The sequence below is a fragment of the Oryx dammah genome, unplaced genomic scaffold, assembly GCF_014754425.2.
Source record: "Oryx dammah isolate SB20612 unplaced genomic scaffold, SCBI_Odam_1.1 HiC_scaffold_16, whole genome shotgun sequence".
Taxonomy (NCBI): Eukaryota; Metazoa; Chordata; class Mammalia; order Artiodactyla; family Bovidae; genus Oryx; species Oryx dammah.
Window position 1 is genome coordinate 58,727,949 of NW_024070200.1, and position 6,044 is coordinate 58,733,992.

The window sequence follows — 6,044 nt, forward strand, 5'->3', positions numbered from 1 at the left end:
TTTTACAGAATTCCATTGCCAGGGACCCACATAGACATTTGATTTCTCTGGAGTGGAGAATGGGGATTTTGTTTCATACTAGGTGACTCATGCACTGCTGCCATTGAGAATCTCTCCCCAGCCAATGAAGGCATAGCATCTGATGACCAGTTATAGAAATTTCGAAGTATTGATATTAACTCAGGGACAAGCAAAAAGGTAGTGACTATTTGCATAAATTAGATGCATTTAAGAGCATTCATTTACTCACTATTTCAAAATTAAACTTAGGGTGACATTAAAGAAGTTTCTATTTTGTATCTAATGCAATGCAATACTCTTTTTATGCATTTATTAGAGTTAATGTTCTTAATGGGTGAATTTTATGCACTGCAAGCACTTACTAACTTAGACTTTCAAAATTTGGGGGACGTCATCTAAAAATGCCTGATTCATATGAGAGAACTCAAAAAAACTAAAGATGTACTAATAAAATGTTAAGAGTGGAGTTAAAATAGACTGAGTTGGAAATGAAGTTCCTAGATGACAGTGGATGGAGAATATTGAAAAAGAAAAAAAAAACAATTGGAAATGAGAAGGGGAGAGAAACACTGTTGGAATAATGAAGTGAAGGTCCTAGATTCCAATAATGAACACAGTGAAATCAACATGGAAAAACCAGACATAGGCAATATGAATTACATACAGCCAGGAGCACTGCAAGATATTGGGGGCAAGAGTTAAACCCATCAAATAATATATCAACTGCTATCCTGACAGAGAGGTTTCACTCAACCCGCTGTCAGAGGCCCCTCATCCATTTGATTGCTGCTCACAGCTGAATACAAGCTAGCACTCAAGAAACCCACGGCAAAGTATAGCACAACTTGAAGATGTTCGGTAGTTCAGGGAGGCCGTGATGGAGACACCAGCCAGATCTTTAGAAGATGACGACTAGTTTTATTAAATATTGTGCATAATAAGCAGTGTCTTCATTGTGTATTCATTACTACTTGAATACTGCATGGGAAATCAGTGGGAGCTGGTCAGTAATTTTTTGTTTGTACTTTTTTTTTGGTCTGCTTCCCCCCAAACGATGAACTTCCTGAGAGCACAGAACATAGCCGAGTTCTCCCTTCAGTGCTTGCTGTACTATTTGGCACCTGGTTAGTGTTCCATAAATGTGGGCTGTAATGTGATATGATAGCTATTCCATGGGACTTGACTACCGGAGTGTCATAAATGTTTAATGCAAGAAAAAAAGAGAGAGAGAATATGGAGTTGGGAAGGAGGGCATGAATAATCCCAACTGGAGATTATGGGAAAGGTGTTTGGGGAAGGTGGTAACTGAAATGGCCCCAGGAAGCTTTAGAAAAGCAGCGATTTAAGTACACTGAGGTTACCATCCTGGACTCAGTCCAGATTTCCCCAGAACCACGTAAACAGGGGTCAGTGCCCCTGTCTCGTTACCTTCTGCTGGAATCATCTCGCCTTCTCCTTTACATTTTCTGAATCCAGGCCACTTGGAGGATGCCACTGGTACAGCTCTCTTGTGTGATGGTTGTATTATTTTATGTGTGTTCTTCCTTTCCAATTCCAGTAAACCACTTCTACTTTGCTTACCTGTCTTCCAAAACCGAAGAGATTTTCCCAGAATTTGTCACTCTCGTGAATACATCCAATGAATTCGTTGCATAATTTTTGTACTTTATCCTGTCTGTTTCTTCATGTCTCATCCATGAATCCATTATGTCTCATCCAGGCTTCCCTGGTGGCTCAGATGGTAAAGAATCTGTCTGCAATGCGAGAGGCCTAAGTTCAGTCCCTGGGTCAGGAAGATCCCTTGGAGAAGGCAATGGCACCCCACTCCAGTACGCTTCCCTGGAAAATCCCATGGACGGAGGAGCCTGGTGGGCTACAGTGGGTAGCCTGGTGGGTCACAAAGAGTTGGACACTACTGAACGACTTCATAGGGTCTCAGGCACAGGGACCTCTAAGATTCTGCTAGAAAAGAGAAGACAACTTTATCTTGCATGTATACAAGTAACATAAGTCTCATTATTTTGGGAATTACTCACGCTTACCTCTCTTGCTACCAGTCAAAAGGAGGGAATTGGTACATAATGAATGAGGAAAGAAATGATTTAATTCATAATCTTTTGTTGTTGTTGAGTCACTAGGTCATGTCTGACTCTTCATGAGCCCCATGGACTGCAGCATGCCAGGCTCCTCTGTCCTCCACTATCTCCCAAACTTTGCTCAAACTCATGTCTTTTGAGTCGGTGATGCTATCTAACCGTTTCATTCTCTGCCATCCCTTTCTCCTCCTGCCCTCAATTTTTCCCAGCATCAGGGTCTTTTCCAATGTGTCAGCTCTTCGCATCAGGTGGCCAAAGTATTGGAGCTTCAGCTTCAGCATCAGTCCTTCCAATAAATATTCAGAGTTGATTTCCTTTAGGATTAACTGGCTTGATCTCCTTGTAGACCAAGGGACTCTCAAAAGTCTTCTCCAGCACCACAGTTTGAAAGCATCAGATTCGTAGTCTTGCCTATTACCAAAGATTTTGAGAAACTATTTTTGACATGGTTACTGACATAAATGAGAACACTGTATTTTCCTAGCTATACGAATGTCTCTTATTGTCTAAAAATTTCTATTCCAGCTTATTACAGAAATCAAAAGTGAAACCAAGTAGCTTTAAGTAAGAAGATAAAGAATAGAGTAGCTTGAGCAGCTCATAAGGGTCCAGGATAACAACATAGAAATGCTGTTGTTTTGCATTTTATCAGCAACCTAAATATGAAGGTATGAAAAACCTATGGTTAGTTAAAAATCTTCCTCCCCCCAGCAGCTTCCCCAATTTTTCACACTCTATCTGCAGGGACAGTGTGCTGTTGTTGATCAGTCACTCAGTTGTGTTGGACTCTTTGCGACCCCATGGACCACAGCATGCCAGGCTGCCTCGTCCTTCACTGTCTCCTGGAACTTGCTCAATTCTGGGGCAGTGTGGAGAGGGAATAAAAGTCTCTTTGGGGATTTACAGTATTTATCGCCAATATTATATTGGCTCTTAAAATTACAACCTGGATTCTACCTTGGCCGGTCAGTGAAAAAAACCTTGAAAGTACAAACAAATGTGTGTAAACAGCCTATTTTTCAAAATAGAATCAGCCTATTGCCATCTCTTCTTAGAGTGTGACCTTATTTGGGGGCTCTGCTTCTTGAATTTAGATCTGAAAGACAATTTTAAGCTTCTAGCTGCCCTTTCTTAGTGGATCCAAACGAGTCATGGAAATAATTATTAAGCTGGATAATTATTTTACAAAATAGAAGGTGCCTTCCTTATGCATTTACATTTCAGGGCCGTTGGTTACTTCTCTGAATACTAATCATGGTGTTCAGCCTTGATCACTTGTTTTAAGGTAAAAGGTCAACCAAAGGGATGGAAGGAGGGCTGCAGACATTTGCAATGTAAAAGAAACCTTCCACAGAAGAGTGAAATAATAAATGCAATCTTAAGGTGCTAGGACTTTACATTTCAGCCAAATATGTGGAGGAGAACCATGAATGTATCATTATTGCTTGTCTACTTCTAGAATTGCTTTATTAATAGCAAGTTACTCCAGAGCTTCTCTCCAAGGTAGAATTTGTTCTCTAGTTGAGAAGTGAGTAAGCAGAGGACAACCTTTTATTAGGATTTGGAAACTTCACAGGATTTTTTATCATCTCCATATTTTTTCATTCTCACATTAGCAAAAGTCAGAGTGCTGAAGCCAAGTTTTCTCCTGCTGTTATGATTTCTGTCTTCACCCAAAGTAGGCTGTTTGGGAGACTGAAGTTTTCCTTTCCTGAAGTTTTCCTTTTCTGTGTATCTGGCTTCTGGAAGCATTCAGCTCAAAGTCTTCAACAATGAGGCCCTTCTTTAAAACTCACTGGTGACTCTTCATTTTAGAATCTCCTATTTTGCATGGGGACATAACTCGGTGCATGAATCAGTCTATGAATTGACCCCAAGGTCTCCCTTGTTTCAGAAGTTCAAAAAAACGTGCAATTGCTGCAAAAATCTAGGATGAGACACAAGACACTAGGCAGATCTCACTCCATCTGTAGTTAGACTGTGTGAGTCTATGTTTCATTGATTTGGGGCTTCCTTTAAGTTCTGGAGTTTGGCACTATGGAATGTTAATAGCTGCCGCAGTGAGATGATTTTTGAACTTAATGTTTGTCTCCTGGGTTATGACTTGAGGCAAGCTGTGGAAAAGACGGAATTAGCATGCTGTAAATATTCCCATGTGTTTTCACAGAGCTCTTCTTACTTCATCCTCAGAACAACTTTGTTATATAAGTTTCCTTATAATATTCCATTTATTTACAGGTAGTAGAAACAGAGGCCTGGTGGGAAGTTGAGCCTGTGACCCCTTGACTCCAATCTCTGTCTTTGCTTCTCATCACACAGTTTTTCCCATCTTGTATACAAGGCCCTACAAGCATCATGGCCCTCCCCCCCTTCTCATATTCCTCGAGGGACTTTTAAATTAATTTTTCTATTTTAAAGTTATGGCATATGTTACTGGGTGTCTACTTATAATCCCTCCTTTGCAGAACTCCCCAATTCTGTTCAAGGCAACAGTGAAAATGAATTTCTCATTCTCTTTTGCAGCCAAGAGAAACCATGTCTATTTGGCCAAAAAAAAAAAAAAAAAAAGAGCTGAAGTCTGTTGGTGGTATTTCCATGAAAGTTATTATTTCTCAGACATTTAGGGACAGATGCTGTCAGCCTTTAACCTCTGATCCTTCCCCTTTCTTTCTGTCTTTATAGAGATTGTTCCTCAACTCATATAGTGCAGTAACTGTCTCATCAATACAAAGCTGAAAGTGACATCTTGAGAGTTACTGGAAGAAAAAAGGGTGCTTGAACCTGATGGTATTATAGAGCTACTATACCATCCTATGAATCACCTACTTTGGGATTTCTTAATACAAAGGAAAATAATTTCAGTTGGGGCTCTGTTATATGCAGCTTAAGGCAATTCTGAACCACAAGGCTAACTTTGTAATTAAATTAAATGTACTCTGTAATAAATTATCACTGAGAAGCAGTTAAAAGGAGATTATTAGGGCTGGAACAGTAGGATTTAAGTACTATGAGAAAATATTGTGAAGTCAGTGGTCCAGTTATCAACTGCTGTGTAACAATTCATCCTGAACCGTGTGGCATTAAGGGAAGTGAAGTTTCTCAGTGTCCAACTCTTTGCGACCCCATGGACTCTAGCCTACCAGGCTCCTCTGTCCATGGGATTTTCCAGGCAAGAATACTGGAGTGGGTTGCCATTCCCTTCTCCAGGGGTGTGGCATTAGGAATCAGCTCTTATTATGCTGACAACTTCTGAAGAATTTGTCAGAGGAATGGAGAGGAGGTGGAGGAGAGGCAGGAACAGTATCTGGGCTTGGCTTGAAAGGCTCAGGAAGGGTCTTAGAGACTATGAGCTGGAATCATCTGAAGGTTTGGAGGCTGATAGCCTGTCATGGCTATCTTGGAAAATTCAATTTGCTCAGTCATTCAGTGGAATTTACCAAACACACCAAGGAATACTAAATTCTCTTTAGGTTACTTTGGATGAGAACAGAAAGAAAAGGCATAAAAAAAATAGCAAATACAACCTTTATCTTTTTAGTTCCTTTCAGTTTTATGTGTTTGTGAAAAAGATTTAAGATACTAATGAATAACAGCTTCCCAGTTCCTCTGGGCCAGGCACGATATTAAGCTCTTTACATGCATCGCCACTTTTAATCTTCACAATACTTATGAGGTAAGAATTACTATTCCCAGCTTAGAGATGAGGATCAAAGAGATTGAATAATTTTCCCAGTCTCTAGAAGAGCCCCATTGTTATTCAAATCCAAGTCTGCCAGTCTTTGATGCACTTTTTACTTTCTTCAACTTTCCATCATGTAAACTAGAAACTGAGCTTTCTCAGTGGCTCAGCAGTAAAGAACCCACCTGCAAAGCAGGAGACTTTCAGGAGACACGTGTTCGATCCTTGGATTGGGAAGATCCCCTGGA